This window comes from Dromiciops gliroides, chromosome 3 (assembly GCF_019393635.1).
Source record: "Dromiciops gliroides isolate mDroGli1 chromosome 3, mDroGli1.pri, whole genome shotgun sequence".
Classification (NCBI taxonomy): domain Eukaryota; kingdom Metazoa; phylum Chordata; class Mammalia; order Microbiotheria; family Microbiotheriidae; genus Dromiciops; species Dromiciops gliroides.
In genome coordinates, this window is record NC_057863.1 from 354542734 (window position 1) to 354563582 (window position 20849).

The window sequence follows — 20849 nt, forward strand, 5'->3', positions numbered from 1 at the left end:
AGTTTCTGAGGTCAGATTACTTTATGAAGCCATCACCAAACCCAGAATGATATGATGATGTCTTTTCTTTTTCTTTTTTCTTTTTTTCAGTGAGGCAATTGGGGTTAAGTGACTTGCCCAGGGTCACACAGCTAGTGAGTGTTAAGTGTCTGAGGCTGGATTTGAACTCAGGTACTCCTGACTCCAGGGCCGGTGCTCTATCCACTGCATCTAGCTGCCCCGATGATGTCTTTTCAAACATGTACAGAGGAAAATGTAATGCCTTGGACTGTTAGCATTGGGAGGATTACAGAGATAGGGAGACACTCCCATTTTAGAGCCAAATAGAATAGAAATGCAGAAAGGCTATATTTTGGTGAGTTTGACATCTCAATTGGTCTGAAGACCCAGATGAATTGGATGTCTTCTGGGTCCCTTATTTCCATGCACAAGAAAGTACTCTTGTAAGCAGGTTAGATAACAGTCCTACTTTCTAATGCTCCAATGGACCTCTGAGTTCTTTGAGGCTGCTATTCCCTCTAGAGATGTCGATTGAAACCCAGCCATGTCTGCCTGTCCTCTGCAGCTATTCTCCATGTCCTCCCATAAGCTTACCACAAGGGATCTACCAACTGTACCAGGAATCTTCCAGTCTCATAGTAATGACATTTAATTGATAGAAAAAATCTTTATCTGATTACATATTTTCCTTAGTGTTTATAAATATCTCCTAGTTGACTCTCATTTTTCAAAGATGAGATAGAAAAGAATTATATTGTCTTTTTGGTGGCAATAGTTAGTTTGAGGACCCAGGAAAGAAGTATAGTATTGATTCATAAGTGTGGTTAGAGCCAATATAAATATGATTGGTTGGGGCCACGTCTTGAAGGGATTTTAAAGTTCTCCTTGAGGCTTATCTATAAGATATGTATCATACTTAAATATAACTATAATTTCATCAATGTAAATACTCCTTTTGACCCATTCAACATTTCTCTTCTTGGGCAATTTTGTCTATATCTTTCCAGAAATCTTCTATAGAGGAGCCAACCAATATACTGAAGGCTCTTTTAATATTTCCCAGATGCTAACACAACATGTGATGTCCACCTGTTATTCTTCATTCCTGACACATGACTGACCCACCTCCTTTTCTAGGCACACATGTCTTTGATGAGGCACGTTATATTTGGTAATAAGTTGCAACCTATTTACACCCAGAATTTTCTTTCCAGTGCTTTTAGGTTTCCCTGAAATTTTAATCTTTCTGAGACTATAGAATCCTCCTTGATTCACACCCATATAGTATTACCAGGAGAATGTTTATATTAAAAGACAAAAATTTGAAAAGGTGAGCTTTCACAAAAGAAAGCAGCATAAGATCATTGGAAGCTCCAGGCAATTTCTTAAACACTATCCAGCTGATCTCCTCCCTTTCGGAAAGAAGAGGGCATTTATATTATTCACCAGCCAATTATGGGAATTATAAATTATCTGTGGCCAATCCTGCTTTTAAGATCTCATTAACATAATTAAGCAGCTTATGTGATAAGAAAGCTCTCTCTCTCTCTCTCTCTCTCTCTCTCTCTCTCTCTCTCTCTCTCTCTCTCCTCCCTCTCTCTCCCACCCCCCTCTCTCTCTCCTTTCCTGGTATCCGCACAGCCTTAGAACATCCAGTAAGTGGGGTTATAAAAACTCTAATGATCAGAATGAAGGAAGGCCCCTTTGGACCCACATTGCCTTGTTACCTCTGTGACTTATTCCTCTACTGTCCATGAGGGCAGAGAATGCTTAGTACAAATGCTAAAGCTCAGGATGAGTTGAAGACAGAGAAGAATGCTAAAGACAACAAAAAAATGGTTTGGCTTTTAAACTGTCCTGGGGTCAAGAAGAAAGCTAAAGAAGGGAAAGGACAGTGACACTTGAGAGGGAGAGAAAGCAGAGATAACCAATTATTATTATCCTTCTGTTTTCTTTGCCAAGGCAAATGATCTTTGAATGGAAGGACAGAACAAGCATGACCAAAGTAGAGTTGATACCTAAGATAAGCAAGGAGTTGGTAAGAAAGTATCCAAATGCTTTCAAGAGTCCAAGTCACAAGATTCCTATATTCTTGGATACTGAAAGAATGGGCAGATGTGATTGCTGAGCCACTGTCAATGAACTCCAAAGACAGGGGAAAATTCAAGAGCCAATATAGGGCTAAAGACAGGCAACGGTGTTCTGATTTTCAGAAGTGAGAAGATTCTATCATCTCAAGGCTTGACTTTGATTCCAGGTGAAATTCTGTAACTGACTATTAAAAGAAATTAGAGTGATGATCTATAGAAGGAAACAATGAGCCCAAAGAGCCAGCATAGCTTTATCAAGAACAGGTCGTGCCAGACTAACCTTATTTCCTTTTTTGACAGGGTTAATAAAGAGCAAATCAAGGGAATACCCTAGATATAGTATGCCTGAATTTTAGGAAAACATTGGATAAAGTCTCTTATACTCTTCTTGTGAAACAAAGATGGAAAGAAATGAGATAACAGTAAAAGATTGGTTTGAAACTAGTTAGATGACCAAATGCAGAAGGAGTCATTAGTGGTTCAATGTCTACTTGAAAGGAGGTTTTCAATAAAGAGCCCTATGGATTCCCTGCTTGGACCTCTAGCTCAATATGAGTCAACAATGTATTAGAGAAGTCCAGTGAATGCAATTGTGAGAAAACTATTAATAATGGATTTCTTGGGGGACACAAGAAACTTATAGCTAAGTTCAAGTTAAAGTCCTGTTTCCAACCAGCTATTACTGAAGAGCTAGTATGGTGTGATAATGAAAAGTCTTCTAACTGACTAAGGAGTCAGGACAAATGGCTCAGGAGGTGTTGAGATAGAACTGAACTTCCTGGGATAACCTCTCTCTCATTGTCTTTTCCTTTCTGGAGGGGCTTGAGGCAAAAATTCCTTTAAGAATCTGAGTGGAGGGGAGGGAGCTGACCCTATCTCCCATCTAGCCAAAGGGGCTATGACCATACGGTGCCTCTGTTTCTTTGCAGTTTATGTTTTCCTGACCTTAGGTGAATGAGTATTCTGGGAGGTACTTCCCAGGTGATCATGTGCATTTGGGACATCTGGCTGGCCAAGTAATGGTCATTAACAAAGGAAAAGTCTACAGCCTTCAGGAAAAGCCTGAAGGAAAAAAAAAAGTGGAAAGACAATCTCTTGTGGATGACAGCAGCTTCAGAGATCCTTCACTGAGGAAAGAAGTGCCAGTTATGGACTCTAGAAATTCTAGACACCAGTACTTAGAGTCCAACAGAGCTCCTCCTGAGGGAATTTTATGTAGATTCCATGTAGGGAGAAAAGGACACCCAGTGCAGGAGTTGGGGGTTTATGCCCTTTATTAGACGAGTATAATTAAACATGGTTCCCCTTCAGATTCTTTGCCATTCTGTGGGTGGGTCATCTTGACCTGCAGTACCATCTTTACCATCCTCAGTCCAGGGGTAAGCTGGACCCAGCTCAGACTAACTCAAGAGAGTCAATAGTTAAATTTTCAATGTAAGCATTTGCCAGAAATTGGCAAATACTACAAACTGGGACTGGTTTACTGTTCTGGTGATTTCTAGACTTAAGAAAGTGATGAAAGAACTGTTAATAGTGCAGATTAACCTTTAAAGTATATGAGCAGGGGCAGCTAGGTGGTGCAGTGGATAAAGCCTCAGCCCTAGATTCAGGAGAACCTGAGTTCAAATCTGGCCTCAGATGCTTAACACTTACTAGCTGTGTGAGCTTGGGCAAGTCACTTAACCCTCATTGCCCTGCCAAAAAAAAAAGGAGATAGAATAAAGTATATGAGCACATATTCCCCCACCCCACCCTCACCCCCACCCCAAGCTGATTGTTAAACGTTTACCAATATACCCCTGTCTCAGTCTCTTAAGGTTACCCCTAGAACTCTGAGAGGAGAGGAGTGAGCCAACTTCTGGGAACTTGACTTCAATGTCCTATTGGGAGAGTATCCCAGAGGGGGATACCAAGAAACATAAAAAGTCCTGGAATGGGAGTCAGAACTGCATTCTAGTTCTAGCCAGTCAAGACAAGCATGGCACTTGGCATATAGCAAACATTCAATAAATGCTTATTTAATCATTCAAGGCATGTAGTTGCCCAAAGATGGATGTGAAAATTGCACCCTTATTCCCTATTTCCACTCTATATTTTAAAGAGATTTAGCATTCATTAGAGGCTTTGGACCTTCACATGTACATGCAAACTGACATCACAAAATACCTACAGTCCCTAAAGACAGTCAACTTGTTTGACATTTAAATACATGCATTTATATGTAGTCATTTTAAAGGTGCCTACATTGCACCTTCCTGCATGCTGTACCATAGGGAACTGCCCACTTTACCTGACCCTAGTTCTGTATCTTGTCCCCATTCTACCCCCAACTCTCTGTGTGTTCCCAGTGTTCCCATTTCACTGATCCTTGAACTATTTTTGGTCTCCGTTGCCCATATTTCTCTCCTTTTTGTAATCCTATTTAAAACACATCTCCACGAAGTCTTCTCAGATTAACACTATTCTGTATTAGTCATTCCAATTGTACTCCAATACTCTTCTTAAATATATGTTACATATCTTGGTGTGGTAGTGTAATGGAATTTATTAATTTGATCATTGACAATGCTATGCTAAGGTTTAGTAAAAATACAGCAATTCAAACAGTTAAAGAAGAGAATCCAGCTTTCCAGACCAGAGTCCAGAATCCAGTTTTTCCAGACCAGAATCCAGACCAGAGTCCAGAATCCAGTTTCCTCCTGATGACATCTTAACACTTCAAGAAGACAAGAGAACTCAGAGACTTTATATGTTTTGTTAGTTTTTACTATCTCCTTTCTGTTATAATATACACTATCTGTAACATGTACTCTCTGCAGAGGCTCTCCCTTTGCAAGACTAATGTCAAAGCGTCGGTTCATGAGGACAAAAAAATCGCCCCTCTGGACAAAACTTTCCTCTCTTCCTTTTCTATATTGTTGTTCACATATTATTAGTTAGCAATAGTTATTATATTCTTTTTACTGTTCCGTCAAGGAAATATTTTGTTTCTTGAGGAACAAAAGGGGGGAATGTGGTAAAAAGTTTTAACAGTTGATTAGATAATGGAGAGACACCAGTTTTTTTGTTTGTTTGTTTTTTGTTGTTGTTTTTTTTTTTGTGAGAGGGTTATTGAAACCTATTGCTTGATACCTCACTGAAAACATTGAATATTGAATCTTGCTAATTGAAGTCTTATTTCTTTTTGATGAATTAATCACCACTTTAAGTATCTGCTACTGTTATACTAGAGAATTCATGTATAAGATGATGTGGTCTACTTGCTAAAAGAAGATTATGTAATAATGTCTAAAAGAAGATTATGTAACAATGTCTAATATAATCAGCTATTTATATTCGTTTATTATTTATATGTCATTATACTCTGGGTATGGTTTGGAATTATTGTATATATCACTAATATGTTCTCAGTTATGCAGCATAGCATGCATTTTTACCATCATACTGTCTTTGGTGAAATTAATATGAGATTTTGGAAGTATGGAAACTTATCATTTCAGAGACTAACTTGCTGTGAACTCTGATGCAGGCCCTGGAGAGAATATATGTGCAACAAAAGGAGAGACAGGTATATGTAAGTCCATGGTTTGCTTATGATGGTGACTATGTAGAGCACAATTACTAGGCACAGTCCAGTATTCATCCTCTCTTCCTCCTAATTTAACCTAATTTAACTGAACTTATTTATCTTTTTATCTCACTCAGTTGAACTCACCTGTGGCCTGGCACAATCACTGGCTGTCTCAGAACCATGAGATATAGTATGATAACCTTTCCATAACATCAGGTGTCATGAACACATACTAAATTTGGCTTTGATCCAGACACATGGTGGTAAAAAGTGTTACAGATTGCATAACTACCTCAACCCTCTATTAGAAGTCTAAGGATATAAAGGAGGGAATGTAATGGAATTTATTAATTTGATCATTGACAATGCTATGCTAAGGTTTAGTAAAAATACAGCAATTCAAACAGTTAAAGAAGAGAATCCAGCTTTCCAGACCAGAGTCCAGAATCCAGTTTTTCCAGACCAGAATCCAGACCAGAGTCCAGAATCCAGTTTCCTCCTGATGACATCTTAACACTTCAAGAAGACAAGAGAACTCAGAGACTTTATATGTTTTGTTAGTTTTTACTATCTCCTTTCTGTTATAATATACACTATCTGTAACATGTACTCTCTGCAGAGGCTCTCCCTTTGCAAGACTAATGTCAAAGCGTCGGTTCATAAGGACAAAAAAATCGCCCCTCTGGACAAAACTTTCCTCTCTTCCTTTTCTATATTGTTGTTCACATATTATTAGTTAGCAATAGTTATTATATTCTTTTTACTGTTCCGTCAAGGAAATATTTTGTTTCTTGAGGAACAAAAGGGGGGAATGTGGTAAAAAGTTTTAACAGTCGGTTAGATAATGGAGAGATGCCAGTTTTTTTTTTAGGACCACCCTTTTGGGGAGGAGACCAACAGCATGAGCTACGCACACCGGTCCGCCTGCGATGCACGCCAGATTGCCGGCTGAGCACTCGACTTCCGGGGTGCAAGCTTAAAAGGCAAGGAGAGAATGGAAGTGGGCCTTTTTTCCTGCTCCGCTGGTCTCCTGGCTGCGCTGCACAGACAGACGCGGACTGGAGTTTGACTCGGCCCGGCTCTCGGTTAACAGCACTCGCTTGACTTGGTCTCTCTCCCCAAAGGTGGCCTTGGGTTTTGGTGAGTTTTATACAGAATATAGACTAAGCCTAGACTTAAGACGATTTGTATTGTATTTCTACTTTCCTATCCTTCTAATCAACATCACCTTGTGACTACCATACAATAAAGGCTCTATCTAGAAAACCAGAAGCTTCTTCCATTTACTAGTCTGGGAGATAAATTAAGGGAAAGGTTAAGTAGGGTAGATTTATGATCTAATATCCAATTTTAATCTCACAGTAGAAAGAATGTTAAATTTTGGAGTCGAGCTTGAAATCCAGCTCTGCTACTTACTACCTGTGGACCTCAGGCAAATTAGTTCCTTTCTCTGGACCATAGTATCCTCCTCCGTAAAATGAGGGGGTTGGAGTAAATTATTTCTGAGATCTCTTCCAGCATACACACATACATGTATAAATATAGGCACACAGATATACAGAAACATGTGTACATGAAATGTATGCACTTATACATAAATATATGTACAAATATGCACACAAATGTAAAATACATACGTGTGTGTATGCACACAACTCTATGTAGCTAAAACTAGTTAAGTCCTTGGTTATGTTCCCAATGCATACATTAATGTAAGGTCTTTTTCTTGTTCATGTAATCTCTCCAACAACGCCAGGGACTGTGCCTTTTCCTTTCCCCATACTTCTCCCACAGCCTATTATTACTGCTATTAATCTTAATTATAATAATAATGAAATACTTCAGTACTTGAAGTAGCCATTATTTCCTTGGTATGGGCACTCCCCACCCTACAACACATAGGTCCCAGGCATTTAACACCTTAGGAGTTGTACCTAAAAAAAAAAATAGAATCACTTGGTTATTATTCCAATGATGAGCCTCACCAGACTTAGCTAGGCAGATTCTCAGGTAACAGGGAATGTAAAAGGAAGGGAATAAGCACTTGTATAGTTCCTACTAAATTCCAGGAACTATGCTAAGCACGTTAAAAATATCTCAATCCTTCCTATGAGGAAGATACTGTTATTTTCCCCATTTTACAGTTGGGGAAACTGAGGCAAACAGAGGGTGGGTTGTTGTTTTTTTTTAAAGTGGCTTGCCCAGAGTCCCACAGCTAGCAAAAATTTGAGGCTGAACTGGAACTCAGGTCTTCCTGACTCCAGGCCCAGAGCTCTATGCACTGTATCAATAGACATGGAATCTAGGATCTTCCTCAAAGCTGTTTCTGTTCCCTCTAAAAAGGCTACTTCAAAAGGCATAAGCACAAATATATGAACTTAGCCCCTCCCCACCCCAACATGTGGAAAGTACAATCCCCACAAGGAGGACTACTACCTCTGTCTCTAGGAGAGTGGGAGGGGGTTAAGCGTGGCTTAACTATAGCTTAGTTCCATTCCTATATAGCACAGTTCCAAGTCTAACACCCACCTGGAGCTCAGGTCTTAGGCCCCCAGGCTTATGTGGGCCTCTCTCTTGGGCTGACTGGTTGTAACAACTAGAACCTTGGCTCCAAGGTCGCTGTGGCTTGACCTCGGGGTCCAGCAGGGTTTGCCCCCTGCCCCTGAAACTAAGAAGAACAAATGAAACAAGACAAACACCCCAGGGGTAGGGTCTAAAAGAAAGGGGCTAGAGCAGTACTTATCACCCTTCCTTGTTCAGTTACTAGCACCCCATGCTGTGAATTGCAGGACAAAGAGAAACCCCATCAAAGGAGGCTGAGGGGAGCTCAGGATGTAGGGTGCCTCTATGTTAGGCAAATCTAGGCATGCCAGGACAAGTCACAAACAACTCACATTCTTACTCAAAAATCTTCACTGGCTCTCAAGAGCATCTAAGATAAAATACAAATTCCTCATGCATCTAAAGTCCTTCACAGGCTGGCTCTAGCCTTTCTTTCCAGACATAGTTCACACCCCTCCCCTTCGTGAACTCTCTGGGTTTCAGCCAAACTGGTCTACTTGCTACTCACCTCCATTCCTTTGCACTGGGTATTCTGAATGGATGGGATAAATTTCCCTCTCACCTCTTTTCCTTTACAATACCAATCCTCTTTAAGTACATCTTCCTGAAGAATGGAAGGCTTTCTAGATCCTGCCAGTGATCAGTGCTGTCTTCCTCCTCAAACTGCATGGTATTTATATACAATATGTAGGTCTCTATATATATATCTATATATGTATAGATACAAGTCTATATGTGCATATATAGGTACAAATCTATATATCTATATCTTGCAGGCTTCTCTGGGCATTCCCAATTCTAACATGGAGATGCCCTTGAGTGACCTTTTGAGAATGCCTGATTTGTCTAACAAAGAGCAAGCTGTGTGCCCTACTGAGCCAATCATCCTTTTCGACTGAACTCTGCCATCTTTCTTTTCTGTTGCTCTCTTATTGGCTTCACCCAAAGGGTAAAGATGCTAGTTCACCCAGAGTGAAGATGCCATGAACTGAACCCATGAGAGGGGAAAGAATATCCTTTTCTTGCTCCCTCTCTTTTACTCTGGCTCCAAGAAATGGGCCTGGAGGTGTTTGTATTTCTTTTGTGTTGTTTGTCCTCCTCAGTTTCAGGTACCAGAGGTGATTCTCACAGACATGGGAGTTGGAACTGTGTTGAGCTTGGAACCAGGATGGCAGGCAAGGTGGTGCAGTCAACCAACCTGACATGGAAGCTCAGAAAACCCAGGGTGCTTGGAACTCAAGGCCAAGAGGGATTTTGAATTTGGAACTAGAACTGTGCTCTATAGGAACAGAGCTAAACCCTAACCCTAATCCCCTTCTCCTCCCTAGAGGCTAATGTGGTATGGGCTGGGGGGGGGGCAGGGGAAGGATTATGTCTCTCATGTGTTAGGGCAATAAGTTTGTATATTTATTTATTATACCTTTTGAAGTAAATATTTCTGTGTAAAAGCTAATTTGATTGTTATTGGCTAATGGAATTGGGGTGCAGGGGACCACCCATTATAATTGAGGGAACACCATTCCTAGAGGTTAGATCCATTGGGGATCCAATTAGACACCCCAAATCCCTATAAAGGTAGTGGAGAATCCCAGGGGAGGGGCAAAGTCTAACATATCTGATGTTCAGGAAATAAGGGCCACAGTGGTTAGTATTACACATATATGTATATAAATATGTACATATATGTACATGTATACAAATGTATAAATATATACAATATTTATACACATATGCATATATACATGTACATAATATAAGCCAAATGCATACTGTTAACATATATGTATGGTATAATGTATACCTATATGGGTATACATATATAATACACATGTGTATCATATATCGATATGCCTATCTAAGTTTAATTCCTTCCTTTAGGGAAGGGATTGGCTTTTGTTTGGCTTTGAATCTCTAGTACCCAGCACAATACCTTGCACACACGACCATGCTTAAGAAATACTTGTCAAATCCAAACCGAGCTAGTACACTTACCCAGCCCAGCACCCATTTATTTCTTAAATGGTTTTCTTAAATGATGCTTTTGGCTTTTTCCACAATCTTCATTCTCCTGCACATAGAGTCCCTCCCCCCTCAGTGAGCCATCATCCTTTTTAAACAAAGGATAAAAAAGAGGGGGAAAGCCTGTCAGTGAAAACTGGTCAACCAATCACCTGAATCTACCAGAATCTTCCATGCTCTCCACCCATAGTCTTCACCCTCTGCAAAGGAGAGGGACACAGCAGTCTAAATGAAGGATCCAGCACACAGTGCAGGACTGTGCAATTGATATGGCTTACACTCATTACTGAATTTCTTTTACCTTTCTGCAAGGCTGCCTCCTCAATGCTGGGAGGGGGAAATTATGAGCATTCATTGGAAAGAGTCCATCCGATCCTCGTTACATGACCCCTTCGGGAATGGCATGAGGTTCCCATCAGCAGGCTTCTCAGGTGTCAGAATGCAGATGTTTGTTCTGGCCTGTCCAGGGGCTGATTTGGGAATATGGCAACGGAAAAAGAAATCCCATCTAGGGGGCTCAGAGCAAGGGGGAGGAAATGAATTATGAGACAATGTTTGAGAAACTCATTTTTCATAAAAATGACAGTGTGGGTTTTAGGATAAATTGGCTAAGATATGGAAGTGCTCTTTGAATATCTGTGCCAAAGGAGAGGAGTTAGGGCACTGTCACATGGATAACCCGAACGGCTCCTCTGAGTGGCTTTGAGAAGTTTGATACATATTTTCCCCCAGATTTACCTTCTTGATTATATTTTTCTAAGATTATTATGAGTATGCATTCCCTGGGCATAAGGCAATATGATATCTGTCTTCAAAGATTTGAAGGGCTGTCATGTGAAAGAAGGAATATTTACTCCCATCTCCTCTCACCACACACATTCCAGCCTCTCAGGCAGCATACTGTTATTTGGCAGTCATGGTATATCAGGAAGTACACAAAATCAAAGCTGAGGAGGTCTGGGTTCTAGTCTTACTTTTTTCTTTCTTTCTTTTTTTTTTTTGTTTGGTTTTTGTGGGGGTAATTAGGGTTAAGTGACTTGCCCAGAATCACACAGTTAATAAGTGTCAAGTGTCTGAGGTTGGATTTGAACTCAGGTCCTCTTGAATCCAGGGCTGGTGCTTTATCCACTGAGCCACCTAGCTCCCCCCTCTAATCTTACTTCTTGCTACTGACTAGCTGTGTGCCTTTGGCAAGCTTCTTAACCAGTTGAGGCATTTGGACCTCCATCTTTTCCATGGCAAAAATGAGAGTATTAGATTCAGCATTCAAAGTTAGTACATCTAGAACTTCCAAAAATCCTCAGAGGCCAGCCTTTTACAAAGGAAAAGACTGAGGCCCAAGAGCATAGCAACTTGTCTCACACAGTTAATGGTGATCAGAGGCGAGATCTTGAACCCACTACCTGTCATTTCAGGAATCTTATTCTGTCCATGTTGCCTACCCCTTCCCCTTCTAAATACAAAACTATGATTCTGTTTTTCATTGCTCCAGAGGGCAGAATTAGGACTGATGAGTGGACATCATAAGAAGCATTTAAATCGATCTAAGGATGACTTTTAATTATTAGGGTTATCTGATAAAGGAATGCCATGGAAAGTAATGAGATCACCATAACTGTGCATGTATAGGTAGAAGTTACATGTACACCTTGCCAAGGAAACTGCAAAAAAGACTTCAGTTTTGGGTGGGAACTGACCTCTAAGCTTCTGCCTAACCCCAGGATTCCATGATGATGGGGAAGGCAGCACCAGATGCATTATGGAAAGCAGAGGGAAACCAGCTTGTAGCTATACAACTATCTTATCTACTTAAGACTGTGATATTCGGGGCAGCTAGATGGTGAAGTGGATAGAGCACAGGCCCTGGAGTCAGGAGTACCTGAGTTCAAATCCAGCCTTAGACACTTAATACTTAACTAGCTGGGTAACCCTGGGCAAGTCACTTAACCCCAATTGCCTCACTAAAAAAAAAAAAAAAAGACTGTGATATGAAAGCTTATAGAGTAGCCTGATGCTCACATATATTCTTCAACAAATATCTAAAAGAGGCACCATCGAATAATGATCAAGATTCCAAAGAGAAACAGTGACACTATCTAGCTCAGGGTAGCACACAAATACATCCAGAAATCTATGTACATTGAGAGGGGTCCCACCAGGGTTAACAGACCTGATGCTTGCCTGAGTTCTGACCAGGGATGTTAGGATGTAAAAGGAGATGTAAAAGGGGCTAGAGGCCCATAGGATCAAACTAGAGATGATCCAGAGAGCTGGAAGCCCATAGAACTCAAACCAGGGGTACTCCAAGGAGCCAGAAGCCCATAGAATTTAACCAGGGAATCTTGAGAGCAGGAGTTCTTAACCAGGGATCTGTGAACAAATTTTAGGGGGGAGGATGGTCTATGAATTGGAATTAGAAAAAAAAAATTACATCTCATTTTCACTAACTTCTATCTGAAATATAGCATTTTCTTTTATTATGAACATAGAAAACAATCCACAGTGGTATGAATTTTGCCCATTGATAAGGGATCCATGAAATAAAAGTTAATTCTTGCTCTAGAACCAGCATCTGAGGGCAAACAAGGGGGGAAAGGAATGTGTAAATCAGTGGTAAAAGTCTCAGAATTGGGGATAGAACCAATCTGCCTCACCATCTCAAATGAAGGGGGTAGACACACATCCCAAACCAAGAACTGAGGCTAAAAATAAATGAATAATAGAAACACAGTAGGCTAAGAAACACCCAAGAAGCAAACCCCAGAAGCAGAGAGTTGGAGAGTTACTTCACAGAATCTTAGAGAGAAAAAAAATTCTTGGTCACAAGGGTTACATGAATGCCTAGAAGAAATGAAGCAAGAGATTTAAAAAAGTGGAAGAGAAATAAGTAGTATAACACAGAAGTTTATACCCAAGTAGCAAATTCCTGAAAATCAGAATGGAGCAAACAGAATTCGATGACTCCTATAGATAAGATAGCAAACAATATTAGAACAAAGTCAAGATTGAAAAAAAATAGAAGAATATATAAGTTAATATGCTATCAAAAACTGTAAATAGACCTGTAAAAAGGTCAAGGGAGAGATCATTTGCATTCATGGAATCACTGCATTCCCCCAAAGCCATAGCCAACCAAAAAACCTGGATACCATATTTCAAGAAATCTTAAGAGAAAACTGTCCAGATCTAGTTGAGGCAGAGGGCAAAGTGAAGGCAGAAAGAATGTCAGTCACATCCTGAAAGAAACTAAAAACTGAAAATACCCAGTAAGCCATAGCCAAAATCTAGAGTTTCTAGGTCAAAGGAAAAAAACCTACAAGCAGCCAAAAGGAAAGAGTTTAAGTACCTTGGAACTCTGGCGGTAACGCACAAGAGTGTGCTAGCATATGATATTCCAAAAGGCAAAAGACAATGGCTTAAAGTAAAATATATATATATATATATATAACTTATCCTACAAGATTGAATATAATTCTATAGGAGAAAATCAAGTTTTTAACAGATTAGAGGTCTTCTAAATATTCCTGATGAAAAGACTGGAACTAAGTAGAAACTTTAAAATGCAAAAACATAGTCAAGATAGACCTATAAAGATAAATGCATTTGAGGAATTGGAAGGGACTAAATGTTTCTAATGGGGGAAGAAGAAGAAAAATGTCTTCAGAACTCCAAACTCTTTTAGGGTCACAAAGGGACTTAAAAATGGCATGGGTATGGCTTTGTTCTGTTCAGATTGTTTTAAAAGAGGAAAGAAAAGGGAGAGGAAAAGGAATACACTGAGGAGGGAAATGGGCAACACAAAAAGAATATAAAGAAACATGGAGAATGGAAGGGAGTAGGCATCTAATGAACCACACTTTTATTTGAATCAGAAAAGGGAATGTTGAACATACATCCTCGTTTTACATTGCCGTATAAGACCTTGTGGGCATGGATATGGGTAGAGGCCAATCTCTCATCAAAGAATGTGACACTTCAACTCAAGGTGGTGTTTTTTTCTTTCAGAGTTGACTGTTCACTATTTTGAGCATGAAACGCCTTTGCTTTCACACAAATATTTCCAAACATCGCAATTTATAATTTTTGAATTAATAGGGTTATGACATGACAATTATATCATTTGCATTTTTAAAAGCATAACACCATTGTTCTAATGGAAATTGTAGCAGACTCAAATTACCCTACACATAATCTTTTCTCTCTTCCTTTGTCTTTTTTTCAAAGGAATGGGGGCACTGGCAAAAGACCCAGCCAAGGTAAGATGCCAAAGAGAGGCACTGGCTACTGAAAGCCTAATGCAGTGTGATTGTTTGCCTACACTAGAAATAATCCTTGTGAAAAAGGAAGAGAGCCTCCCTCCCATGGCAGGTAAATAAAAGAGAATAAGATATGCCCTGAAACTCCTTTCCTAAAATGCAAAGACTCTTTCAAAAATCCATGCTTGCCCTTGTTCAGTTAAGCCAGGCTATATCCAGTCAAATTCCACAGGACACTTATGCAGTGCTTACTGTTTGCAGAGCACTGTCAATAAGTCAGTCAAGCATTTAGTAGGCACTTAATATAGTCTAGCCAATATGCTGGGGATAGTAAGACAAACTTGAAATGCCAGCTATTCTCAAGGCCTTGCATTCCTGATACAAAATTTAAATAAAATGCCCTCCTTGGTTTCACAGAGCCCAAGAGTCTAGTAAATAACAATTGACATTTGAATAAAGCTTTGTGCTTTGCAAATCACTTTCCTCAGTCTATGAGAATATGATTATCCCCATTTTACAGATGAGGAAACTGAGGCTGAGAAAAGCTAAAGTTCTGGCCCAAGGTCATACAACTGTTCAGGGTCAAAGCTTTGACCAAAAAAAAAAAAAACAGTAGCACAAATGCAATGTCCTGTGCTCTTTCCATTTTACTCACTGCCTCTACACCACCCTCCTTATTCAATACAAAACTCTTCAAAATGAAATTAATCCTCCACATAGACATCGGTACTACCATATTCTCTGCATATCAATGTGTTCTCCAAATCCAGTAAAGCCCATTTATCTGACTCTGAAGAGAATGAGGTGTTTCACATGATTGCATGTTCCAGATCACTGAAGCTTATCCTTTTAAGCACCGACATTTTATCTTTTGCTATTTTTTTATTGGGATCTTTTTAATATGCATTATATCCTGCCTTCTTAAAGTGAGGATGCTTCAGTGGCTCCGTGATCTCCAGGGTCTAGGCATGCCCTCCAATGGAGCAGATCACAATTGCTCCAAACCTCCGATTGTGCAATTCTTGCCTATGTCTTTCCATAAATTCTCCATAAAAGGCCTAACTCTTGAGGCTTCCCTCTGGTTCACTGACTATTTTACAAGTACCCATCTAGCACTTGAGCTGTCTGTTATCCCTTATTCTGGTTCTATGACCAGCTCAAACCTTTTTCTGCTAATACATACATGTGAGTACTATCAGTGATGGTATATGACTCACAGTGATCACAAACCTGGCACAGAAGGTGGGGGGTGGGGGGAGAAGAGAATAAGCATTATATTAGCATCTATTATGTGCCAGTCATTGTGCTAAGTGCTTTTCAGACATCTCATTTTATTGTCACAACAACCTTGGAAGGCAGGTACTGTTATTATGTCAAGGAAACTGAGGCAGACAGTAACTAAATGACTTGCCCAGGGCTACATAGCTAATTGTCTGAGGCCAGATTTGAACTGAGGACCTCCTGACTCCAGGCTTAGTATTCTACTCACTGAGCCAAACAGTTGTATGGCATACGTGGGATTTCATCTATTCAGCTCTAGAGGATGTATCTCTGTCTCTCTCTCTGTCTGTCTAAAGCAGAGCAACTAACAAGTTCTTGACTTCACTTAAATTTTGTATTTCAAAAAGGGAAGGGCATAATGAAACTGCTATAACAAATCCAATTCTGACCAACAAGGGAGAACTAGGTGCCAAAGAAAAAATGCCGGGAACCTTGGGAAGAAATAAATGACACGTCATAGAATTCATGATAGAGAAGGAAAGTTGGGCACACTGAAATCTTTCTGCTGATCTCCAATCTCTCTTCTCCAGCCTGCCTTTCATATATCTCCAAGTATTGAATGTCCAATAGACAGCATAAAATACACCCCACCTTTCTCATTCACTGTAGAGGACAAGACCACCCTTCCAGCCCCTCAGGCTCTCAACCTAGGAGTCATCCTGGACTCCTCACTATCCCTCACCTACCATATCCAATCTGTTGCCAACATCTGCCATTTTCACCTATGCAACATCTCTCCTCTGATACTGTCACCACTCTGGTGCAGGCCTTCCTTACCTCACACCTGCACTAGCCTGCTAGTGGGTCATCCTGATTCAAGTCTCTCCCCACTCCCCACATCCATCTTGGGATCTCTTTCAGGAAGTGATCAGTGGATTCTTTCAATTTCTATTTTACCTTCTACTTCTAGAATATCAAGGCAATTTCCCCTGACAATCTCTTGGAAGATGATGTTTAAACTCTTATTTTGATCATGGTTTTCAGGTAGTCCAATAATTTTCAAATGATCTTTCCTGGATCTATTTTCCAGGTCAGTTTTTCCAAGAAGATATTTCACATTGCTCTCTATTTTTTATACATTTGGATTTGCTTTATTGTGTCTTGGTTTCTCATAAAGTCACTAGCTTCCATTTGTTCAATCCTAATTCTTAGGCAATTATTTTCTTCAGAGAGCTTTTGCTTTTCCATTTGGCTTTTCAAGCTGTTGACTTTTTTTCTCATGACTTTCCTGCATCACTCTCATTTCTCTTTCCATTTTTTTCCTTTACCTCTCTTACTTTATCTTCAAAGTCCTTTTTGAGTGCTTCCATGGCCTGAGACCAATTCATATTTTTCTTGGAAGCTTAGATGTAGGAGCCCTAATGGTTGCACCTCGATCTTTCCTTGTCACTAAAGAAACTTCTATGGTTCACAACTTTCTCTGTCTGCTCATCTTGCCTATCTTTTACTTGACTCCTTCTTAAAGTGGGGCCCCTGCTTCCAGGCTGTACTGTCCCAAGCTTCAGGGGGGTCCCAGGTGGTACAATTTAAGGAGGGGCAGGTTCTTCATTTGCCTGCCCTATGCTCTCTGCACCTCCATCTCCATTTAGCCACTACAGTGATTTTCTTAAGCTCAGGTCCAATCATGTCACCCCAATACTCAATAAACTCCAGTGGCTCCCTATTACCTCCAGAATCAAATACAAAACGCTCTGCTTGGCATTCAAAGTCCTTCATTTGGAAGAGTATGTAAATGATCACAAACAGGCTTCAGGGAGTGTGGAAGGGTTCTGCGTGTGAACAAATTTTAATGACTGAATGTAATATCTACTGGGTTTTTGCTTCCTCCTGGATGGTTGGTGGTATTCCAAATAGCTAAATGAATGTTGGATGATGGCATCCAGACATAAGCTTATTGTTAATAAATGTAATTGTTCACACTTAAATAGTGCTGTAGGGTTTACACAAAGCACTTTGCTCATAATGAGGCAATGAATTTGACAGTATAAAGAGTGTCATCCCAAGGAAACGGAGCCTCTTGAGAAGTTAAATGATTTGTCCAGGGTTAACTTGATTAGAGGTGTAGTCAAAAGTGTGGTGAAAAAGATCTGGATTCAGGTCTCTGATACATTTGGGCAAGGCACTTAACCTCTCAAAGACTCACCTGCAGAGAAGGTACCAATTTACATTGGTACTGAGGTTTTCCTCACCTGGGTTCCCCTATCAATGAAATCACAGTCCAGCCCCTATCACGATCACTTAGTTATCAAAAAATCTAAGCCAGGACTTGAATCTAGATCTTTTAACATCAGACTAGTGAATTAAAATTTACCCCTTCCCCCCCCCCCAATTTCCTGTATTAATTGGTTTCCTATTTTTGTGCACCTTTTTCCAAACAGTTTTCCTTTCTTTTGTTATTAAGTGTTCGTTAATTCTTTTCTCCTCTTCTCTTTACTGCTCACACACAGGACTATTAAAACTCTCTTGAAAGGTGTAATGACCCATATGCACCTACATGCTTTGTTCCCTTATATTGGAAAATCCATAGTTTTGTTTTTGTGGTGTTTGGATCTGATGTCTAAGCCAAGAAAATGCAGAACAATATCAGTTTGGGGTCTTCAATTTGCCTCTTAACTAGTATAGATAGAACTCCAAGGGAAAAGTCAAAGTCACCACCCATGTGTGACAACTCTATTTATTATCAAGCCAGCCAGTCAAAACATGTCCCACCTCTCCCATTCCCCTTCTCCAACAACACAAAAGACACAGTGTTCTTCATGATCAACATTGTGAGTGATTTGTTAATAACAAAATTATCCCAGATCTCAGTGTTCTCATGTCTATGAAAACAAATATCCTTTTAAACCAGACACATCAAATGGTGTTCAGAGACTGCATTAGCCATCTTTATTGCACCTCAGAGGAATAACTCAAGACACATATATAGATGGATTTTTTTAAAGTAGAGTTTTTCTTGACCCAATTAATTTTTTATTCAGTGAAAAAAGTTGACAAAGACAAAAATCCTTTAAAATTGTGCGACAATATAGTAAAATCTTTAGCAGAAATCAGTGACTTAAGAAACTTATCAAGGCAATTTAAATTATAAACATCTAATGTTACTTTGGAGAGGAACAAATATAGCATTTTGCTTAAATAAGAGCAGTATAAGATTTATTTTTTTTGCCTGCAAATGCTTGTGAATTTGCTTAAAATTTCAGTGATTCCTAACAGAATCTTTCAACTGAGAAGCTCTATGGCAAACAGAGAGAGTCATGATGTTTCCATTTCACCATTCCACTATTTCATCCCTCTAAGATACTCTACACGAGACTAATACCATTCCTGGATTACTTGGCTCTTAAAATTTGTGATATGGCTGCTCTAAATGAGTGGCAGAAACATATATGCACGAATCCTCCTCAGCCTCTTTTCTGTTAAGTGGTGATGATACCTTTCTGAAAACATACCTCTCATCAGCATGCTGCCAATATGTTCTCTTTTCCATCGCTTAGGCTTGCATAGAGAAGAACCTGTATCAACTCAATGTATGGTTTTTAAACATTCAGGTTAAGACTAATTAGATGGCAGGAATTTCCAAAGTTGAATCCTATAGAAGCTGTTTCAAAGATCCCTGCCTGGATATTTAATCAGCGCAAGGAGGCATTCAGGTGTGATCACTTTCCTAGATGCCTTCTTGGCAAGGATATTATCCTTTGCCAGTCAGAGATGAAATAGTTGGAGGACCTGCAGTCAGTGGACAGTCTTGGGTAAGGGGTTCTCCCATCAGTAGCAGCAACCTTGGTGAAGAAGGAATCAAACTGCTAGGATGGTGTTTTCCCCAAGAGGAAAATCTGAGGGTGTATTTTCACAAGATGCAATAACTAGTCTCTAAACCAACTGAAAGAACGACTGAATGAAGTAGAGGTGTGTGTGTGTGTGTGTTGGGGGGAGGGGCTTCCCTTCTCATGTCTCCTATACTTGTCAATTCCCCCTTTCCATTCAACAGAGGTGACCTATTAGGCACAATTAGGCTATTTTTTTTAATTGAGTAGACATTTAGGAATATACTGTATGGGTTACACATTACTGGGAGAAGAAATCAGGAGATGGCCAAGTTGTTGCTCTGTCTTCAGTGGCTGTGATCCTAGGGATATCATAAAGGATGGAACTAATCCCTATAAACTCCTTTTTCAAGAGACAAAAGCTCCTCCCAGTGGCTGGCATCATAAGGGTTTTCATAGATTTTTACATCAGCCACCAAGCTGCTAGGTTTTTTGTTTGTTTGTATTTTAAACAACCTGGAAAGATGGACTATATAGACACAGCCTCCTCAGGGAATCCTCGGCAGGACTTTCCTGTCCAATCACGACTGTGTCTGTCAATTAAATACCTCAAGGGAGGCCAATGTCACCTAAGGGCTTTGCTGTACACACCAAGTGGATGGTCAACTTCAATAGAAATTCTTTGATGTTATTTCTTACCCTGCTTTGTCCTCTTAGCTCAATTTCAATGATCCATTTAGGGGACCTGGTTCAAATGGGCATGAGAATTGGTCACCCTAATGTCTATTGTGAGAAAAATGAAAAAAAAAAACCAACCTCCCCACTCCCCCTCAAACAAGACAGACCAAATGGACAGCATCTTCACCAAGGCACAAGACCCCCTTTGCCAAAAACACCCACTGACATTGGCCGTGTCACAGTGAGGGAAAAGATCCAGCCACTTGAGAAGGCCCTCAGAAGTTTCTTTACATTTCCCAGTGCCGCTTCAAGCACACTGGATCCCTTTAGACTTCATATATACATCCCGACCCCACACAACTACACGAAGAAAGCTGATGTGCTTCAAAACTCCATAAAAATATACAATTTACACATCGCTGCATCTATCTAAATCTATCTTAGTATTCTGGAGCTGAGCTCTTCTGTTTATATAAAATACACTATCCCTATGAGGCTGCTTTATCTAACAGCACAAGGGGCATTATTCCAAGGGGAGAGGTGGTGGCCGGCATATTCAGTACTGTGCACACAGCATCGGGAGGCACTAGGAACTCTCAAAAATACCTAAACATTGCTGACGGAGACC